Consider the following 23956-nt stretch of genomic DNA (forward strand, 5'->3'; position numbering starts at 1 on the left):
GTGCTTAAGATTCGGAAGCAGTTTGATAATATCAAGCAGCAAGGTACATATTTTCACCTGTATAACTAAATAACAACAGTATATATTACAGCCTACATGCCAAGAACTGCTGTATTGAGTAAATTACTTACAGAGAAGAAACAATTAAATTTTTGGAAATTATCATGTTAATTAAAAAGTATAATTTATACATATAAACTGTATATACATATATTCAACTTTCTTATTTATACTCCAATTAGAAAACAAATCAGAGATTATTCAAACACTTCAATTTGTTTTCTAATTTTTCACAGACAAGTCAAAAAGACCTAAAACCGGAGGTGGTCATGCTGTCCAAGATACAAACACCATTGGAAACAAGAAATATCTTTAAAAAAGATAAACGGCATAGTTTAAATGCTGGTGGCTTTAATGTAAAACTGCTGGTGAAATAAATTAAGATATAATGCGTTTCAGCATGGATAACAGAATTATATCAGTTTGAATCATTTTTAATCAGGAATTAGATTTTATCTATGTATCATTTGAAAAGATTCATCTGCTTATTCAGCTTACATTCAATCTTAACTTTGTTTCGTTTTTAACTGCATATCTGCAATTTGCATTTACCGCTACATTGACCAATCACATACTTCATCTTGTCCAGTTGGCATTCATCAGCCCATAACTTCCAACTGAAAGCAGTTCAATGCTAAAATGATAACATCATAAAAACCCCCATTGTTAAGCATGTGCAGCTAAGTTGTCTCAACCCTAGGGTGTCAGAGGTTGTGAGTATCCCTGTCCCTGTTCGCTTGGGTATAATAAATCCCTTATTGTATGGGTCTTGAACTAATCATTATCTTGACTTTTCCACAGTTTTCAGTGTTTCTCCAAAACCTAAACTTACAGTGTATAACTCTTCTAACTTCCAAAGGATAAAACAACACAAACAATACAATAACACATGTTTAACTGTTAACAGTTATAGTGTAAAAATGTGATATGAACTCATTGTACCACTGACAAAATTTGAAATGATGATTTCTTGATTTTAAAAACATTTCTTGGATTTAAAATTTCAGGAGCCATTTGAATATGTTGTTTTGTATATTTAAGGATACAAAACAACATATTCAAATGTACCATTTCATGAAAGATATACAAGTACATGCAAATTACTAGCACTCCTTAGTGATTGAGGACCTTATGTGTAAAGATTCCTTATGTAACAAAGATGAGGTGGGAGTGATAGTTAATCACAGGTATGGTTATGTAGTTATGTAAACTGAAAATGTATTAGCGACAACACTATAATATAGCTTCCACAGCAGAGAAAGGTTCTACCATAGCAGGGAGTTTGAAGAGGTATAAAATTCAAATATTCTGTTCATTATTTTGAAGCCATTACTGATCAATGGACAAAGAGTAAATGCAGAGTATAATATATTTTGTATAACAGGGGGAGTGCTGGTACTTAAACTGGGACACGAACCTTAGATCTCCATCGCTTGAGGGAGACATGGTCTAATCATAAACTGGGACACGAACCTTAGATCTCCATCGCTGAGTGAGACATATTCTAATCATAAACTGGGACACGAACCTTAGATCTCCACCGCTGAGTGAGACATATTCTAATCATAAACTGGGACTCGAACCTTATTCTCAGACTCTTGAGTGAGACATGTTGAAACCATAAACTGGGACTCGAACCTTAAATCTCAAACTCCTGAGGGAGACATGCTCTAAATATAAACTTAAGAGTTAGATTTGTAGCGATGGGAACATAATTCATAAGCTATAAATTTCTTAATGTTGATAAATAATTGATTTATTTTCACAGGATATAGGCACTGAAAATGAAAACGATGATATTCTAAGCATGGAAATGCAAGACAGAGAAGGCAGAATCAGAAATCCTGAAAGATGTCAATAAACTGTGGGTACAGTGAGTATATTTGTACATTATTGTCAATGTGGGTCAACTTAAGGAATCTGTGATGGATATAAAATTTATTACTTTGATTCCATAGTATGCTCTTCATACTGATGGTCGTGCAGTGCTTATCCACATAATCACCTGTTTATAAATCATGTGACAAGTTCTTTCTCATGTATAGCTATATAGTTTGACATTTGACCAATATAAAAGCAAAAATTGTCTGGGCTCTATCTCCTACAATTCTTGACACTGGCACTTCATAATAATAGTGTCTAATATAAAGAGCATTTCTGGTGATTGATTCAGAAATATTTATCTGAAATTCATATCTATCTGATCATTATTCAAAATCACCATTTGCATTTTAGTTCAAAAGAGAAAGAGAATGAATATTAATGTTAATGCCCAAAGTTAATAAAGTCAAATTCAGTGGAACAAATGTCCCTGTTGTATATGCTATAGACAGTTGTGAACATATATATTAAGTGGAATTGTTATTATATGTAAATGGATCATGACATGTGGTTCCTCTTGGGCAGGAGTGGTGGGACTCAATAGAGAAAATACTAGGTGATTCATTTAAATCACCTCTAGCATTACAAAGCTTAAAGGGTCTTGAATAAATTTGGTGTGGTGCATTATTGGCCAAATGAGATCCCATGTTGTATAAATGAGGATTGTGACTCCCCTGAGGTGGGAGAGAGGAAGCCTATAGAGGAGGTAGCAAAAAGCTTTAAAATCCCCCTTTTTCAGAATGATGAAGAATGAACTAGCTTTATACCAGCCCGCACGGAGGAAGAAATCACGAATCATGAGGAATGGTACCAAACATATCTACACATAAATGAGAGAAAGAAAGTATAAGTAAATGGAAGTCCAAAAGCAGGTATTGATTTCGAACCTTATTCCAGATTTTGGTTACAGTTGATTTAACATGATACTTTAATATTCTAAAGTTGGTGTTAGTGTAAAGAAAACTTGAGAAGGTTAAACTACAACATGTTGACTTTGCAATTTTTATTATTGATTTGTAGGTCCTAAATAGACATACATATATGGACTTATTGTCATTTATTGTCAGATGATGTTCACAGGGGCTCAGTTTGGGGTATTGGAATAAGTCATCTTCTTCACAATAATGAAGTGTTTGGTTGATGTAATGTAACAATAATCATCCTGATAAATATTCTCACTATATAAAAATAATAATGATATCTTATTTTCCGAGGGAACTTGAAAGATCTGGGAAAATTCAATACATAGTATCAAAAACAACACTAGAATTGTAATGATGTTCCAGGAATCCATCCTGTCAAGGTCAAGGTTTGGAGGTGAAAGTTCAAGATTTGGAAGGTGAAAGGTCAAGGTTTGGAGAGTGAAAGGTCAAGGTTTGGAGGGTGAAAGTTCAAGGTTTGGAGGGTGAAATGTCAAAGCATGATGGGTGAAATGTCAAGGTTTGGAGAGTGAAAGGTCAAGGTTTGGAGAGTGAAATTTCAAGGTTTGGAGGGTGAAAGATCAAGGTAAGGAGATAGAAAGGTCAAGGTTTGATGGATGAAAGGTCAAGGTTTAGTGGATGAAAGGTCAAGGTTTGATGGATGAAAGGTCAAGGTTTGGTGGATGAAAGGTCAACGTTTGGTGGATGAAAGGTCAAGGTTTGGTGGATAAAAGGTCAAGGTTTGGAGAGTAAACAGTAAAGGTTTGGTGGGTGAAAGTATATGCCTTGGAGTCAAATAAGAGTTTGCAGAGGTAAATTATTTTTTAATTTTTGGAGGGTCAAATGTCAGTGTTTGCAGGGTGAAAGGTAAAGGTGTGGAGGGTCCAATGTCAGTATTTGCAGGGTGAAAGGTAAAGGTGTGGAGGGTCCAATGTCAGTATTTGCAGGGTGAAAGGTAAAGGTGTGGAGGGTCCAATGTCAGTATTTGCAGGGTGAAAGGTAAAGGTGTGGAGGGTCCAATGTCAGTATTTGCAGGGTGAAAGGTAAAGGTGTGGAGGGTCCAATGTCAGTATTTGCAGGGTGAAAGGTAAAGGTGTGGAGGGTCCAATGTCAGTATTTGCAGGGTGAAAGGTAAAGGTGTGGAGGGTCCAATGTCAGCTGGAGGTGTATCGCAGCAGCAATTTATAGTAATAAAGTTGAGTTCATCTGATATAAACCTTATTTATGTTAAGTATTAGCATACAATGTTGTTAATGTTTTTGTACAAAAGATAATTGTGTTGAATTACAATGAGACAGCAAAGATAAACCTGTGGTTATTACCAAGTCAAACTGGACCACAATATTGTACAATGATTACCTTCATTTTACCTATAGTGTTGTAGATTATGTTCTGTCACAAACTTTAAATGGAAATGTACCACACCTACATGTACAGTTGAATTTCAGATGAAAGCCACAGACTTGACACAACTGCAAAAAGGTCAGCATGCTAGCAGAACTGGATGAATACAGTCATAGACACCTGGAGCTTGGCCACAGACTTCTACAGGTGAGATAATTAGCTATACATATAGGTCACATACTTCTACAGGTGAAATAATTAGGTCACAGACTTCTACAGGTGAGATAATTAGGTCACAGACTTCTACAGGTGTGATAATTAGGTCACAGACTTCTACTGGCGAGATAATTAGGTCACAGACTTTAAGCTTCCACAGGTGAGATATTTAGCTCACAGACTTTGACTAATACAAAAATTAGGTCACAGACTTCTACTGGTGAGATAATTAGTTCCTCAACTTCCACAGGTTTGAAAGTAAGGTCAGTCCGAGATAAATATTTTATTACTTTTACCAGTGGAATATCAGAAGTTATCAACTTGATAAAAAGTTATATCATCTCTGTTTATCCCATCACTTATATCATCATTAGTGATGATGTAAGAATCTTAAGACCTGTCCATTCACTCAAAATAAAGCGAAAGCAGGACATAATTGCAACAGAATTAATTTCTTTGATATGGTTGAGCCCTTTCACAGACATGTCTGACAATAATTACGCTTTGTTTATTTACGTTGTGTTTATTTACGTTGTGTTTATTCAGTAAATAATGAATACATCCTTTTTGTGATGTTTTATAAGTCCCTTCCCGGTGATGCCAGGGGGGACTATAGTTTACCTTTCTGTCCGTCCTTGTACATATTTACGGCCAATCATACGGCAGCAGAACACTGTAGGAAAGCTAAGCCATAGGTGATTTTATGTAAGGCAGATAACTCCTGTGTTATGGCAGACAAAGATAAATGTATACTATAGGCCTAATTGGTATATTCAATATGAAGTACATTTGATTGGCTCAAGTTTATAAGTGCTTCAACACAGGTAAAAGTAACTACATATTGCAGCAGGTACCTAGCATACAGGGTATGATAGCAGAAAATCCTTATAATGATCATGTATCAAAGCAAGATTAATTCTGTCTTTGGGATAGAGATGTTTAATTTCAATTAGGTTTAAAAAAAATTGTGTCTCTTTGGGCCAAAATTCATGATATTTTGCAATAATTTTAGTTTTTTTGATGTGGTTTTACCATGGTTTTCACCGGTTTGAAAAAAAAAAGAATAGAAAATTAAGTTTACTTATCCTTCACTAATGCAAATGTTGTAAAGATAACAAATAATATATATATTGGTATAGGTGCAGGGTTATGTAACTGGCTATGTTTACAAAAACATGTGCCTTATTTTTTTAGGACTGCATGGTCTATTTTACTATACACTGCTACCTTATAAGGGATTGTTAATATATTCATATAAGCAGTTATATGCTATAACTATGGTCACTAGTTGATGGTGTATGGTTGTCCATTCCTGATCGATAAGTTAGCACAGGGGCCTGGTTCCTCAAACGACACAGGTATCTCCTAAAGCATGGTTGCCATCAACATGTTTTTAAAAGTACTTACTTCTGTCTGAGTCAGTGACATATTTGTCTTTTGTTCACAGAAACCAGTCTCTTGAAAATGTTGAACCAGATGTGATTCCTGATCCTACAGATCTCAGCCAAAGGATGGTGGGATAGGTAAATCCCTGGATGGACATGTGGACAGCAGTGTGTACCCTCAAAACAAAGTTCCTATACCAGGTGACATTTTTGGGGTTTGTTTTCTGTAGTTTCCTATGGAATGCTTCAAACTTTTGTGTGTCAGTTAGAAGTTTAGTTTGGTCCGAACACTCTTGTTCTGAGGAATGTGTCGACACACACTTTGAAGTATTTCTTGTCCACTTCTGTCCTACAAAGTACTGTCTCCTCTGCTGAAAATGTCTGTTTCAAATGTTTGTGTTTCACCTTAACAACAGTAGCTGTAGTGCTGACATGTGTCACCACAGTATCCTTTAGAACACATCAACATGGCTTCTACAGTATCTGTGGTAGCGGTGGCAGAGTGGAATTTGTGGGCCTGTACAAGTTCTGCCCTACACCTAGCCATCGCATCATTTGTCAGTGTTCTGTATGTATAACCTTTGAGTCTGCGAAACATGTTGGAACTGAAATTTTGATTTAGCATTTTCTTCTTAATACCTTTTGCTAAATGTCTTGTATTTTTCAGACTACCACAGCCAAGATGAGACTTCCTGAGTCGAGAGAACCTTGAGAGTGTCAGAGATTTCTTCTCCAACAACAGTGGCCCAGGTCTCCTCATTTCCAATAGCAGCTTCCTCAGGAATATTCACTGTACACTGGCCTTCGTGATCTGGACATTTGACGTTGAGGTCCCACTGTCTAAAATTTTCCTACAAAGTTTATTGCCCGTGAAGAGAGACTTTTTTTTTATTCATAGATTGCTGTTCATGTATTGGGTAAGTCACTGGAGTGGCTCCTAATTGGTATAGGGGGAGGGGTCCTCTCTCCATTAAACAGTGGGTTGTTGTACTTTCCGGCTTCAGTATTCAAATACTCTGGGACATGTCAGTCCAAGTGACTGGTTTTCCTCGACAAGATATCTTCTAATACTGGTCATACTCTCTATGTAAATTTGCACAATTTGTTTTCCAACATGGTTTACTGTGTTTTGGAGACCAGTGTGGGAAGCCAGGTGGGGTAATGTTGGTGGTGAGGCATATCTCAATCACAGCTGCATTGACACAGATGCTCCCATAGGTGCAGTCTTCATGGCTGTATTCAGAGTTGATAGTTTTCATCCCCTTGACTTTGTCTGCTCTTCCTCAAACAACTTGTAATGGCTGCTGACATATTGGCAGGTATTACACCACAGTCTCTCTAACCAATCCCATCCCCATTGCTTTGAACTCTGGGAATCAAACTTCAGATATCCTGTGCAGTCTCGGTGCTCAAGAATAATATTGGTCCATAGTCTCTCCACATCAATTGGCCATAATAACCTGTAGGTGGGGTGACCCTAAAATACGCCATAGTGCATAAACACGTATGGCGTATAGTAGTGTAAAGTGCTTCAAACTGGCTATGCAAATAGGACCAATTTTCTTACAAAGTAAACATTTTTTGAAATGAAACTTTATCAGAGCCTGTAAAATGGATATAAAAACGCAAAAAAAACGAGTTATTTTGTGTGTATATCGGTTAAACTTATTTGAGTGTACGTGTAAGTGTAGTTGTTAGGATCTTGTAGAGTAGTCACAATGTAGGTGTCAATGACGGTCTGGGCAGGCTGGAGTTTCAGGATATTCATATCACTTGGAATCCCAGCAGCTTAAATGTACACATTTCACCATTGTAATCAATCTTGAGTCAAACACATCTTGGGTTAGCCTATTCAAAGGCCCTGGCATAAAATACAAAAAATACTCAATTGAGTAGTAAAACCTTTATAACTCACTTAAACTGAAAATCATATGGTCATGATATTTACTGTTATGATAGAATTATATGTATAATACTTGTGTGCCAAATATGAAATAATTCTGTTAAAAACAGTGCTGTCTGAATGAATATTTGTTTGTATTTTCAAGTAAAACCAGGCAGTCATATGGAGTTTGGTACTTCACCCTCGGACCAAGGGGGATAACTCCATATTGAATTAGATCATGGACCCCAGTCATCACTGAAACTTCACAACTTTATTTGGAATCATCTTTACTTTTAAAATACAGGTAAATTAGTGAATCAAAGTCAATATTTTTTTTACTTTAAGTTCTCACACAAGCAAGTCAGTCAATCAACAACTGTTATGCAAAAGTATTCTGGTAAGATAATCAAGTTCCTCATTTTAATGGTATTTTGATTGAAATGTTTAGGTGTAAAATGTTGACATTTCTCATATTGATTTGAAGTATATATTCCAATTTGTTAGAATATACTGATTTTGCTGTACTGAGATGTACATCCTGACGGATTCACACAGGTGTGAATTGATCAGGTATTTTTCCCATATAGCACTGGTTGTGTATGTAAACATCCTGTATTGCAGCACTGGGACTTGTCAAATCCTTAAAAGTTTGGTTAATTTTTAGCTCACCTGCCCGAAGGGCTTATGCCATGGCGCAGCGTCCGTCGTCAACTTTTCCATTCAAGCAACTTCTTCTCAATAACCAAAAGGCCCAGAGACCAAATATTGGGCCTGTAGCATGCTGGGGTGAAGGGCTCCCAAGTTTTTTCAAATGAATGACCTTGATCTTCATTCAAGGTCACAGGAGTCAAAAAGGCTAAACTCTTTAAACGACTTCTTCTCAATAACCAAGAGACCCAGGGAGTTGATTTTGGGTCTGTAGCATGCTGAGGTAAAGGGCTACTAAGTTTGTTCAAATGAATGACCTTGACCTTCATTCAAGGTCACAGGAGTCAAAAAGGCTAAAATCTTTAAACAACTTCTTCTCAATAACCAAGAGTCCCAGGGAGTTGATATTGGGTCTGTAGCATGCTGGGGTAAAGGGCTACCAAGTTTGTTCAAATGAATGACCTTGACCTTCATTCAAGGTCACTGGAGTCAAAAAGGCTAACATTTTTAAACGACTTCTTCTCAATAACCAAGAGTCCCAGGGAGTTGATATTGGGTCTGTAGCATGCTGCGGTAAAGGGCTACCAAGTTTGTTCAATTGAATGACCTTGACCTTCATTCAAGGTCACAGCGGTCAAAAAGGCTAAAAATTTTAAACAACTTCTTCTCAATAACCAAGAGTCCCAGGGAGTTGATATTGGGTCTGTAGCATGCTGGGGTAAAGGGCTACCAAGTTTGTTCAAATGAATGACCCTGACTCACATTCAAGGTCACGTCGATCAAGTATGCTTAAATCTTTAAATGACTTTTAGTGAAAAGCCAAAGTGCAGAGAGACATTATATTGGTCCTGTAGCATGCTTTCAAATAACTGCAGGATCCATATATGAAAAGATCACTGCATTGCAGGTGAGCGATTTGGGCCCATTGGGCCCTTGTTGTTTAAAGTCCTATTAACCGCCAGGGTCATTTAAGGACGTGCCTGGTTTTTGAGGCTGGAGGAAAGCGGTAATACCTGGAGAAAAATCACGACCTACGGTCAGTACCTGGCAACTGCCCCACGTGGGTTTCGTACTCGCAGCCCAGAGTCGGAGGGCTAGTGATAAAGTTTCAGGACACCTTAACCACTCGGCCACCACAGCCCCTTCATCCTTAAAAGACTTTAATTTAAACCAGTCAAATGCTGGGTTTTAAATCGTGTAACAGTTTTGTATCTATAACTTCATCCATTCCTTACTTGAATCAAACTTCAAATTAATTAGTAGTTATACACTGTAGGTTTAAATCATGAGTAATTGAATGCATGGGCTGATTTACTTAAATTACTTTAAATCGGTTATACTTGTACAGGAAAAGCAATTTTGAAATTTTCCTTAAATGATTTAATATATATATACATGTATAAGGTCACTGCTCTAAAATTTCACAGAAGTTCTTTTTAGTCATAGCTAGTCTCTGGGTCCTGGTCTTTGAATTAATAAGTCCAACTCAAAACACATTTTTAGGTCACCTGAGATGAAGCAAGTGACCTATTCCAACCTCCTTTTGTCTATCGTTCGTTGTGTGTCTGTAATTAATTTACATTTTCGACTTCTCCAAGACCGCTGAACCAAATTCGATGAAATTTGGCAGGAAGCCTCTGTGGCCAAAGTTCAACCAAAATTGTGAATTATATGGTCACCCCTTTCCCACAACTTGCAAGCTTGTTCAAATGAATGTCCTTGACCTTCATTCAAGGTCATAGGGGACAAATAGGCTAAAATCTTTTAAAGAAATTCTTTTCAATAGCCAAGAGTCCAAGGGGCTTGATACTTGAAATTAATTGTGGTCCTAGTCCATCTGGAATACCAGCAATGGGCAACTATGGTTTCGAGGGGAGGATGAAAGCATTCACAATTTCATGTTCAGAATGAAGGTGTTGTACTGATCAATGTCTTTTGGTTGGTAGACATGTTCCTATGGTTTGATGTTAGTGACCCTTTGTGACCACTCATTAACATTATATTGGGGGCCGTTGTTACTATTATCATTTATTTACTGGATGGATGTTTCCCGGCTGAGAATGTGATGTTTATTTTATTTCTACTGAGACTGATTTGCAGATATCTGACAAGAACAAGGAGAGAGTATAATTGCTAACTTGAGAGCTTCGCTGTGAACTAACTCTGGGAATTAGTTAGATAATTTTTTATCAGGCCTGCTAATTCTCGAGTTCATAGGCCCAAAGGGCCTATAGCAGTAAAACTTTGTCGTGCAGACTGGATAAAGGACAGATTCTTTAGTGTATTGATTAAACAGATGAAGTGTGTTTGGGTCAGTTCTCTTTACTAAATTTCTACAAGACAGCTGCTGATGCCTGTAGCAAACATGTGTTTCTCACGAAGGACCAAGGTGAGCTTATGCCATACCGTGGCATCCGTCGTCCGTCCGTCCGTCCGTCATCCGTCCGTCCGTCAACAATTGACTTCTTCTTCATAACTACTGATCAGAATTTGACCAAATTTGGTCAGAAGCATCCCTATGGGGTGGGGACTCAAAATTGTACAAATGGTGGGGCTGACCCCCCAGGGGTCTGAGGGGTGGGGCCAAAAGGGGTCAATTTGGCTCTGTTAATATAAATTACTTCTTCTCAGAAACCAAACAAAGGATATTGCTCCTATTTGCCTGGTAACATCACTATGGGGTGAGGATTCAAAATTGTACAAATAGTGGGGCTGACCCCCTAGGAGCCTGAGGGGTGGGGCCAAAATGGGTCAATATAGCTATATTGATATTGACAACTTCTTCTCTGAAACCGAGCAATGGATATCGCTAATATTTGTCTGGTAGCATCACTATGGGGTGGGGATTCAAAATTGTACTAATGATGGGGCTGACCCTTCAGGGGCCTGAGGGGCGGGGCCAAATGTGGTCAATTGGGCTACATTGATATAAACGGCTTCTTCTCTGAATCCGAGCAATGGATATTGCTCATATTTGCCTGGTAGCATCACTATTGGGTGTGGATTCAAAATTGTACAAATGGTGGGGCTGACCCCCCAGGGGTCAGAGGGGCGGGGCCAAAAGGGGTCAATTTGGCTCTGTTAATATAAACGACTTCTTCTCTGAAACCAAGCAAAGGATATTGTTCCTATTTGCCTGGTAACATCACTATGGGGTGAGGATTCAAAATTGTACAAATGGTGGGGCTGACCTCTTAAGGGCCTGAGGGGTGGGGCCAAAATGGGTCAATATAGCTATATTGATATTGACGACTTCTTCTCTGAAACCGAGCAATGGATATCGCTAATATTTGTCTGGTAGCATCACTATGGGGTGGGGATTCAAAATTGTACAAATGATGGGGCTGACCCTCCAGGGGCCTGAGGGGCGGGGCCAAATGTGGTCAATTGGGCTACATTGATATAAACGACTTCTGCTATGAAACTTAGTAATGTATATTGCTCATATTTGCCTGGTAGCATGGTTATGGGGTGGGGATTCAAAATTGTACAAATGGTGGGGCTGACCCGGGAGCCAGGGGGCTGAGTGGTGGGGCCAAAAGGGGTCAATTTGGCTAAATTGATTTGAACAACTTATTCTCTGAAACTTAGCAATGGTTTGACTGGTAGCATAATATTGAATTGGAGTAGGGATTCAAAATTGTATAAAGGAAGGAGCTGACCCCCCAGGGGGCAGAGGGCAGGGTCAAACGGGGTCAATTGGTCTAAACAAGTTTTCCTTTGAAACTAAGCAATGGACATAACTCACATTTGTGTGGTAGCATCCCTATGGGTCGCACCAAAAGTCAATTTCATTTCATGGATTAATGCACTTTGTGGCATTTTTAGTATTAAAATAAAACCAATGTACATGTACCCATATGCTTATGATATATATTGACATACAATGTAGCAATACCAGCAACAAATATACTCAAGCATCATTCTTGTTTCATATCTCATGAAGCCAGGTGAGAGATACAGGCCCTCTGGGCCTCTTGTTAGATATATATCCTGATTTCACTCCACCCTTGGGATTCTTTTCTTATGTTTCATGTCGTAAAGTAACAAATCTACCAGATTAATCTTCATGAAATTTGAGTTTAACTTATAATGGAGGAATTCTGTAACAGGTGATATGTTGTACATTGTAACTCTGGTAGTTGAAATACGTAGGAAATAGCTGGGATACATTATTGTACTTCTAGAAAGTAAATAACATTGTTTATTCTTAAATAGCTTTACTCAGTTATAATGTTATAAAAACTGCAAAGAATGTTTAATTGTGAAACAGTCTAAGGGAGATAATTTGATAAAGGACACGAGCAGAGTTATGTCCCTTACATGAGAGATTGTATAATCCCCTTTGTCTTGACTGCTTCCCTAGAGTAGTGTTCAGAACACATGTCTAGGGCATTCAAAACACACGTCCTGGGTGTGCTGGTAACATTATTAATGCTGTATATTAATTTTCTGCAGCACTTTAATGTATGAACTAGGATTATTACCTAATAAAGACTGCCTGTCAAACAAAAAGCACTTATATACTATACATTTTTTGTATAATCAATGGGACCAATTCTGAGGAACAATAAATGGCTGGGAATTTTTAACAGTAATATTTTATAAGGTTTGATTGATAAATGTTTGATACACAAATATCAATGTCATTTATCAAGAACCAAGAACATTAACAAGACATGTACTTATGTGACCTTCACACTAAGAAAAGTGTATAAAATGACCTCACAATACTGTAATAGTAATGTCTAGCGGCTGTTTTGTTTTTCTATTAAAATCGAAATTAAATTGGCACAATATTACAAGCGACCAAGAGGAAACTACATATTTTGAGTTTGAGAAATATCGTTTCATTACTTTTCAAAAAATAGTGTTAAAAAACTTCAAATCCCAAAATCAAAGATGGCCATCTGTCAGCCTACACATTAAGTTGAGAAATATACCTCATGTACTTGTCAAGATATATCAATAACAAGAAATATCTTTTAAAAAGATAAACAGCATTGTTTTAAGGCTGGTGGTTATAATAGAAAACTGCTTGTTAAATGAATTAATGAACTAATGCTTTTCAGCATAGATAACAAAATTATATCAGTTTGAATAGTTTTTAGCTCACCTGCCCGAAGTGAGCTTATGCCATGGCGCGGTGTCCGTCCGTCGTCCGTCCGGCGTCAACTTTTCCATTCAAGCAACTTCTTCTCAATAACCAAAAGGCCCAGAGACCAAATATTGGGCCTGTAGCATGCTGGGGTGAAGGACTACCAAGTTTGTTCAAATGAATAACGTTGACCTACATTCAAGGTCACAGGGGTCAAAAAGGCTAAAATCGTTAAACGACTTCTTCTCAATAACCAAGAGTCCCAGTGAGTTGATTTTGGGTCTGTAGCGTGCTGGGGTAAAGGGCTACCATATTTGTTTAAATGAATGACCTTGACTTTCATTCAAGGTCACAGGGGTCAAATATGCCAAAAAAAATTAAACAACTTCTTCTAAATAGCCAAAAGACCCAGGGACTTGATATTGGGTCTGTAGCATGCTAGGGTAAAGGGCTACCAAGTTGGTTCAAATGAATGACCTTGACCTTCATTCAAGGTCACAGGAGACAAAAAGGCTAAAATCTTTAAACAACTTCTTCTCAATAACCAACAGTTCCAGAGACCTAATATTTGGCCTGCAACATGCTAGGATGAAGGCCTCTCAAGTTTGTTTAAACGAATGACCTTGACCTTCATTCAAGGTCACAGGATTCAAAAAGGCTAAAAGTTTTAAACGACTTCTTCTCAATAACCAAGAGTCCCAGGGAGTTGATATTGGGTCTGTAGCATGCTGGGGTAAAAGGCTACCATGTTTGTTCAAATGAATGACCTTGACTTTCATTCAAGGTCACAGGGGTCAAATATGCTAAAAAATATTAAACGAATTCTTCTAAATAGCCAAAAGACCCAGGTACTTGATATTGGGTCTGTGGCATGCTGGGATGAAGGGCTACCAAGTTTGTTCAAATGAATGACCTTGACCTTCATTCAAGGTCACAGGAGTCAAAAAGGCTAAAATCTTTAAACGACATCTTCTCAATAACCAACAGTTCCAGAGACCTAATATTTGGCCTGCAGCATGCTAAGATGAAGGGCTCCAAAGTTTGTTTATATGAATGACCTTGACCTTCATTCAAGGTCACAGGATTCAAAAAGGCTAAAATCTTTAAACGACTTCTCAATAACCAAGAGTCCCAGGGAGTTGATATTGGGTCTGTAGCATGCTGCGGTGAAGGGCTACCAGGTTTGTTCAAATGAATGACCTTGACCTTCATTCAAGGTCACAGAAGTCAAAAAGGCTAAAATATTTAAACGACTTCATCTCAATAACCAACAGTTCCAGAGACCTAATATTTGGTCTGTAGCATGCTGGGGTGAAGGGCTACCAAGTTTTTAGGTCATCTGACCCGAAGGGTCAGGATGACCTATAGTCATCATGCTTCGTCCGTCGTCGTGCGCCGTGCGTCGTGCGTCGTGCGTAAACTTTTCACATTTCAAACTTCTTCTCAAGTTCCACCAGTGGGATTGAGCTGAAACTTGCCTGAAATGATCCTGAGATGGCCCTGACCAAGTGTTGTTATTTTTCGGGTCGGTCCGAAATCCAAGATGACCGCCATAGCCGCCATTTTGAAAACACACTTTAAACTTCTTCTCATGTTCCACCAGTGCTATTGAGCTGAAACTTGCCAGAAATGATCTTGAGATGGTCCTGACCAAGTGTTGATATTTTTCGGGTCGGTCTGAAATCCAAGATGGCCGCCATAGCCGCCATCTTGAAAAACACATTTTAAACTTCTTCTCAAGTTCCACCAGTGGGATTGAGCTGAAACTTGCCTGAAATGATCCTGAGATGGTCCTGACCAAGTGTTGTTATTTTTCGGGTCGGTCCGAAATCCAAGATGGCCGCCATAGCCGCCATTTTGAAAACACACTTTAAACTTCTTCTCATGTTCCACCAGTGCTATTGAGCTGAAACTTGCCAGAAATGATCTTGAGATGGTCCTGACCAAGTGTTGATATTTTTCGGGTCGGTCTGAAATCCAAGATGGCCGCCATAGCCGCCATCTTGAAAAACACATTTTAAACTTCTTCTCAAGTTCCACCAGTGGGATTGAGCTGAAACTTGCCTGAAATGATCCTGAGATGGTCCTGACCAAGTGTTGTTATTTTTCTGGTCGGTCCGAAATCCAAGATGGCCACCATAGCCGCCATTTTGAAAAACACACTTTAAACTTCTTCTCATGTTCCACCAGTGCTATTGAGCTGAAACTTGCCAGAAATGATCTTGAGATGGTCCTGACCAAGTGTTGTTATTTTTCGGGTCGGTCTGAAATCCAAGATGGCCGCCATAGCCGCCATCTTGAAAAACACATTTTAAACTTCTTCACAAGTTCCACCAGTGCTACTGAGCTGAAATTTGCCTGAAATGATCCTGAGATGAACCCGACCAAGTGTTGTTATTTTTTCGGGTCAGTCTGAAATCCAAGATGGCCACCACAGCCGCCATTTTGAAAACACATTTGAAACTACTTCTCAAGTTCCACTGTTGAGATTGAGCTGAAACTTGCCTGAAATGATCCTAGGATGGTCCTGAGGAAGTGTTGTTATTTTTCAGGCCTGTCAGAAATCCAAGATGGCTGCCATGGCAACCATCTTAAAAAAAACACATTTTAAACTTCTTCTGCAGTTCCACTGGTGCCATTGAGCTGGAAATTGGTGAGGATGTTTAGGAAGGAGAGCCAACAAAGTGTTGTTATTTTTCAGCTTCGTAAAAACTTTGACATGACAGCCATGGCGGCCATTTTGTAACATGATTGCGCAATCATGGTTCTTCTGATCAACACCTATTTCAAACTTCTTCTCAAATTCCACCAGTGGGATTTAGTTTTAACTTACCAGAAATGATTCTAAGATGGTCCTGACCAAGTGTTGTTATTTATCTGGTCAGTCAGAAATCCAAGATGGCAGCCATCATGAAAAACACATTTTAAACTTCTGCTCCGGTTTCACTGGTGCCATTGAGCTGGAAATTGGTGAGGATGTTAAGGAAGGAGAGCCAACAAAGTGTTGATATTTTTCGGCATCGTAGAAAGTTTGACATGGCAGCAACGGTGCCAGAAATGATCCTGAGACGGTCCTGGCCAAGTGTTGTTATTTATTTGGTCAGTCAGAAACCCAAGATGGCCACCATGGCCAACAGTGCCACTAAACCTGCTACAGAGAATGCATACTACAATAATATAAGGGTCTTTAATTTAGAGTCAGATGACCGTTAAGGCCCCTGGGCCTCTTGTTTCAAATGAATGACCCTGACTCACATTCAAGGTCACGTCGATCAAGTATGCTTAAATCTTGAAATGACTTTTAGTGAAAAGCCAAAGTGCAGAGAGACATTATATTGGTCCTGTAGCATGCTTTCAAATAACTGCAGGATCCATATATGAAAAGATCACTGCATTGCAGGTGAGTTATTTGGGCCCATTGGGCCCTTGTTGGTGATAATAAGAAATCAGGAATATAATTTCGTTAATGTGTCATTCGAAAAGAAACATTCGCTTATTCAGCTTGCATTCAATCTTAAGTTTGTTTCATTTTAAACTGCATATCTGTATTTTGCATTTACCGCTTCATTGACCTATCACATACTTCATCTTGACCAGTAACGCCACCTGTTGGGGCCAAAAGAATATTATACAGCTATGCCGAAAAAAGGATTGTTTACGGATGGATTGGCAATGGACTAAGGTCGCAGGCAGGATGATTTGGATAGCCCACTATCTGATGTTGAGCTGAAAATGTATAAAAATGCAAAAGGAAAAAAAATAGAAGTGAAATATACAAATGATGCATTGAAAAATATTCAAAACAAATTCAAATTCAAAGTTTTAATTTGAAAGGGTATTGTTACAGATTAGAATTATACACCATGGGGAAAACCTTATAAGGATTAAGACAGCAGATTGCAGATGTTCTTTCAAAATCCATAAGGATCTGACATGTCATGACAGATTTTAAATCAATGACTCTTTTATCATGCACACACTTATAGTTTTTTCAAACAGTTGTAATTGAAGAGTTTAAAATGTAGTCTAGTTCTAAGAATCTTTCTATCTGTAATATATACAGTTCTTTCACGTGATCCTTTTGTCTGCATTAGAAAGTGCCTTCCTGGCACATTGTAGCAAAACTAAGCCCGATCGAGAACCATTCTTAAAGCCAGAATGAAGATGCAGGGAAATTTAATTTATAACAAAGCAGTTCTTACTTGACAAGATGTGTGTACACATGTGTCTTTATAATTTCCATTTTCCCTGTCATTTGTTTTTCTTTTTTTTTCAGCAATCTGTGTGCGACGTTTGTATCTGAAAAAGAGCTGGGCGGAGACACTTGTGTTACCACATGATTCTTATTAATACTCGCCATAGTAACAAAAGATGTTAGGCCTACTGAAAAAACTTCAGCCAGAACGCTCCTACGTAGTTCCCCAGACCAATGTGGGATATCCAAGATTACTTTAAAGTAAGATATCTAATACCATCAAGCATTCGTCCAGTCTGTTGGAGAAGTAAGATGTTTTGTGTAATCTTTTCATAGTTTGTTTTCTTGTATTGTTTTTCTCTTCTATGATACACATACTCTCGGAGTTAATCGCATCATCAATTTTGATGTTTATAGCAATGACAGCATCCTGTATTTTAAAGTCTTATCTTGAGTTTCTACTTACTCCATATAAATAATTAGTCCCCTGCAGTTTGAAAGTCCGTCCGCTTAATAATTCTTGTTATGGATATTTCTCAGAAAGCACTGAAGGGATCTTTCTCAAATTTCATAGATAGTGTTCCCATTGGTGCCTAATTATGCATATTGCATTTTGAGACCAATCAGAAAACAACGTGGCCGACAGGCAGCCATCTTGGATTTTGACAATTGAAGTCTGTTATCGCTATTTCCCAGAATGCACTGGAGGGATCGTTCTTAAATTTCCTATGCAGGTTCCTCTTGGTGCCTAATTATGCATATTGCATTTTGAGACCAATCGGAAAACAACATGGCCAGCAGGCAGCCATCTTGGATTTTGACAATTGAAGTTTGTTATCGCTATTTCTCAGAAAGCGCTGAAGGGATCTTTCTCAAATTTCATATGGAGGTTCCTCTTGGTGCCTAGTTATGCATATTGCATTTTGAGACTAATCGGAAAACAACATGGCCGACAGGCAGCCATCTTTGATTTTGACAATTGAAGTTTGTTATCGCTATTTTTCAGAGAGTGCTGAAGGGATCTTTCTCAAATTTCATATGTAGGTTCCACTCACTGCCTAGTTATTATGCATATTGCATTTTGACACTGATCAGAAAACAACATGGCTGACAGGCAGCCATCTTGGATTTTGACAATTGAAGTTTGTTATCGCTATTTCTCAGAAATTGCTGAAAGGATCTTTCTGAAATTTCATTTGTAGGTTGCCCTTGGTCCCTAATTATGCATATAAGATTTTGAGACCAGTCCGAAAACAACATAGCCGTCAGGCAGCCATCTTGGATTTAGACAATTGAATTTTGTTATCGCTATTTTACAGAAGGTACTGAAGGGATCTTTCTCAAATTTCATATGCAGGTTCCCCTTGGTCCCTGATATTGCATTTTGGGACCAATCCGAAAACAACATGGCCGACAGACGGCCATTATCGCTAAATCTTGGTCAAGGTTTTTAGACGCTTTATCTACAGAGCATTCAAAGTTCTTAGATGCTTTGTCCATGATGTTGTCAAGGCTCCTAGATGTTAGGCATACATAGTAATCATAGTAATAGGAGATATACAATATAGACAAGTTTCTTAGATGGGAGATATATTGTATAGACAAGGTTCTTAGATAGGAGATATACAGTATAGACAAGAGAGTCTGAGATGGGAGATATACAGTATAGACAAGGTTCTGAGATGGGAGATATACAGAATAGACAAGAGTCTTAGATAGGAGATCCACAGTATAGACAAGGTTCTTAGATGGGAGATACATGTACCGGTAACCAACTGCTGTTTGTTTAATTACTGTTACCTTGACGTCAAGCTCATAAAAAATATGATAATTTTTATAAATTTTCTATGAATAATAAATATGAAACATCAATGTGTAAGCACTGACTTTGACTCTTCCAATGTCCAGGTAAATTTGGTTTCTTTAAATGCCGTATTGGAAGCCAATATCATTTAAGGATGTACCAGGTTTAGGAGAAGGAACGCTGGAAATCCCAGTGTTTAATCTGCTGATTTCTGGTCAGTGCCACGTAGCTGCCCCACTTTGGTTTCAAACTCACAACAGAGAAGCCTGAGGGGCAGGTCAAAAAGGGTCAAATTGACTGAAATTTTGAAAAACTTCTCCACTCCCAGATAAGCTGGAATCAAATACACTTTGTATCAAATACATAGATGGAAAGGTCTTAAGGTACTTTACCAAAATTGTGAATTTCATAACCCTGGGGTCAAAAGTCTTCACTGAAAAGGGGTTAAAATTTACTATAGTTTATATACGGAAGGCAATTAACCTCTGCTCATAAAGCTGTATGATGCTGTCATTGCAATGATTTAGTGATTAATTCTCCTAAATAATCCATTTTGAAAAGTAATGTATAGTCATATTATTGAGATGTTGATTATCATCTCATATTGAAATATACATGTAATTCATCATGTGTGAATGTACATTTAAAAATCAATTTTGATTACTTTTTTCTCTTAATTTTGTTTACAGAAGGGAAACTTCAACAAAGGTAAACATCTGGAGAAGCTGAAAGACAGATCTGCAACATGGTGAAACTGTTTTCTGCTTTCGGCAAGTTATAGGACTGGCATTATTAACAGACAGTCAGTCAGTCACAGCAGGCAAAGCTCAGCAGTTTTGAAACCCATGTCAACAGTGTTAAGCTTCAAGGAAAAAGATTCAAGGAACTGTATAGTATCATATGACTCTGTATAAATCTCTCCATGCAACAAAAGCGATTTCTGGAACTAGAAGTAATGATGTTGGAGAGGCAAACAATATAAATAAGACAACAGTATCTCGGTCTTGTTGAAAAAGTGATTTTTTCCTCTATCGAGTGATTATGCCAATAATGCCAAGGCCAATGACATGGATAGTGGTTTTTAATGTTTATATACACGTGTAGTGATCTGTATTACCACAACATAAACTAACATTATAAATTGTAAATTATTGGAGAAGTCTTATTTACAGTGTAACTTTTTTTGTATGGATTTCCTTTACATGAGCAAGTATTAAATGAATTATATTTTTAATTCTAAATGACAAATTTTCATCTGGTTATTAATGATTAGACTTTATGATAATATGCCCCAATGTGGGTTTCAAACTTGCAATCCTGAAGTGAAGGGTTATAATGGAACAATGTTGGGACACATTAACCACTCAGCCACTCCAGACCCTGGCCCCTGGCATGATACATTCTGAGTTGCAAATAAATTGTTTGAGAATTATCTAGTACATTTCTGAAGGAATTCTAGAACAATTCAAGACTTTCTCAGAGGCCATGTGATTTACGCATGTGCTCTTTTCGAGCAGATTTTACATGCGTGTAATGCATATGATATGCATAATTTGCGCATGTAGCTACACATAATCCATGCATTTGGAAAGTTACACACGAGACACATGCGTATTACGCACGATATTCATATGAACTTAACGCACAATTTACGTGCATGCTCTTTTCTGCTGAACCACGCATGTCAATTTTCTACGATTACCATGCGTTTTACGCATGTGGCACATGTGTGGCACTTTTGCCTGTGTAGCCAGATGTTCTTCCAAATGAGCTACCTGGTCACTGATGATCCAATCAGTCCAGTTCCACAACAAATGTATACTCATCAAGATTGAGAATCTTTCTGGGACTTATCAAGAAATAGAAATAACTAATTCAACCCATCTGTCAAATTCCACTATTTGATGATGGCGGCAGCTAAAAATCTAGTTAATGGGAACCTTAGGGTTGTTAACTAGATTAGCTAGAAAATGTCTGCAAGAGGCCAAGCAGTTGTTTATGTCTTTTTTAAGTGCAATTAGAAAAAGTGATGTCAATTACTGGTAAACAAGATTGTAGCTAAAACCATGTGATGTCTGGCCCCTCAGACAGATTACAATTAGTTCTACTATAGGCTTTACTTTAACATTGAATTTCATAAAGAATTCCAAAACTTTAATAGAATAAGAATAACTTCTGAGGTACAAAATGTTAGTTTCAAACATCATGTTGGGCACTTTCTGGAGTTAGACATCTACATGGATTCTACCATCAATCAATGTAAGGGAGACACTCATGGCCAAAGGATCACCTGTATTGAAGAGAAATGGCAGACAAATTATTAAAGACAGTTTTGAACATTAAAAGCAAATTTACTGAAAATTGTGTCACTAAAACAAAATGATTACCCATATATGACTACCCAATGAGGGAAAATCCACATCAGACAGTATTTATTTAAATCCATGAACTTGTGGTACACTAGCTAATGCAGTCATGAAGTTTTTGTTGTTTTTTTCAACTAATCAACTTTCAAATTCAACATTCAGTTCAAACAGCATGATGGGAACTTTCTGGCATTCGACATCAATACATGTGTCACCAATGTAGAATACTGTGTATACATCCAGGTCAGAGGTCAAAACAGGACACAGTACATGTGATCCTGGAATACAAAATACATATTCAATGAGAATAATTCCCGTATCAAGGATAAGAAATACTAAACTGTAGTCCTATTATTGGACTTTATTATTTTCTGTTTTCATTTTCCAATCATCTACTGTATATATAAACAGTGGGACTAGTGTATAGCTCACCTGCTACCAATTAAAGTTGATCTACTAGGCCATTTATGTACATGCTACACTAATTACCTCTTCATTCAAATTATAGTCCTTAATTCATCTACACTACTTACCAAATATTTTGCCCAAATTAACTCTCTTGCTTATTCAGTGACCTTGAAAGTATGTCAAGGTCAGACTTTTGACTAAACGTTGTACAATAGTCCTTCTTCCCAACGTACTTCTTAGAACCATAATACATGTATCATGACACTGAGCCTCTTCAGGTTCATCATATTTGACACATATGTTTTCAAACACTTTATACTTGCTACTGGCTCTGTAACTTGGTTCTTTTTGCTATTGAGAACAAGTTTTAAATGATTTTAACACATTTTCCCAATAACCTTGAATATAGGTCAAGGTCATTAATTTGAACAAATTTGCTAGTCATTTATCATGCTAAATTGACTGGCAAAATATCAGTAGGCCTACCCTCTGCTTTTTAATGTTATGATAATAATTTGATATTTTAAGATTAAATTATAGTTTATATACAACAAATTTGCTTCCTGCTTTATAGTTACGTTTTATACACTGTAGTTTGATTGTGTGTATACATGTTTTGTCTTTGCCATGTGTATGTCTTTCGGTACATATAGATATGTAAATGAGATGAGAAAGGTGTTGTTGATTGACCAATCAGCGTCCACTTTGGGGGTCACCCTGTTGGGTATTTGGCACCCCACAGTATAGTGTTCTGTTTCCACCCGCCATCCTCTGCAGCATCTTCTTTTTGTATATCTATGTTCACTATTGAGTATTATAATTCTATGTATACCTTATAGTCTTTTTAGCTATATCCAGCTGAAGTGTCATGTATAAGAGCTCGAGTAAACATGTGTCTTACCTTGGGTTGTAATTTGGGTTACTCACTCTTAACTGGGAAATAGTTTAATTTGTTTAGGCTTTTAATTTATGGAGTATTTTGCCCTCAATATCATAATAGAATATATTCTATGACGGTATGCTCCAGCTTCTCTCATATCGTTTAGGGTCTAGCTAGCATATACAGCTTCTGTGGAAGCGTCCAGGGTCTAGTCTCTTCTCTGTATCCTTGGAGTCTGGATCTTGTAGCTGCTCTGGGACACCTCAGAGTCAATTTGTTTAGGTTTGGTATTGAGTGAGTAGCCCCTGACACGCCAAATGTTATAACTGTAGTGAATAAACAGGTAAACCGTTCTTGTGTGTTTCGTTGTATATAAAAGAGCCATTTAAAGATTTTAACACATCTGATCCCTGTTATCTCGGGCACAAACCATTGAACTTTGAAATAAATAGTTTGTTTGCAGTTTTGACCAAATAAAAGCTTGTTTGTAAATTGGAGCTAAAAAAAGTTTTCTCCTTTAAAATTAAAAAATAAAAGTTTGATTTAATACATTAAAAAGATTGAAAGAATCCAAAATAAAACAAAAAATCAGGGCTTTCTAGGTCATAATTGTTTTTAATATCTAATACATGTGTAATTTGTGAATTTCTTCATAATTATATATTCAAAATTATTGTGTGAAATCCATTCTTGAGAAAGCATAATAAAAGCGATTGTGATGTATTAAATCGGATCAGCACAATTTTTTTTTATGAAATCATATCTCATATCCTTTAAAGAACTATTAAACTTCAATATAACGGATATGAAAAAAAAACGTTGTTGCTAAAATATTTTGGGAGAAAAAATAACATCTGGAGTAGATT

The 23956-nt window shown here is 37.5% G+C and overlaps 1 long non-coding RNA gene across 1 annotated transcript; it reads left to right on the top strand.

Annotated features, from left to right (window-relative positions):
- Window positions 1–244: 244 nt before the first annotated feature.
- Window positions 245–23443, top strand: LOC117345330. Its single transcript, XR_004536413.1, has 8 exons — window positions 245–1933; window positions 2681–2813; window positions 4310–4412; window positions 5869–6007; window positions 6474–6723; window positions 7855–7995; window positions 17714–17893; window positions 20126–23443. It is a non-coding gene; the product is annotated as an uncharacterized LOC117345330 (long non-coding RNA).
- Window positions 23444–23956: the final 513 nt, after the last annotated feature.

The sequence above is a fragment of the Pecten maximus genome, chromosome 16, assembly GCF_902652985.1.
Source record: "Pecten maximus chromosome 16, xPecMax1.1, whole genome shotgun sequence".
Classification (NCBI taxonomy): Eukaryota; Metazoa; Mollusca; class Bivalvia; order Pectinida; family Pectinidae; genus Pecten; species Pecten maximus.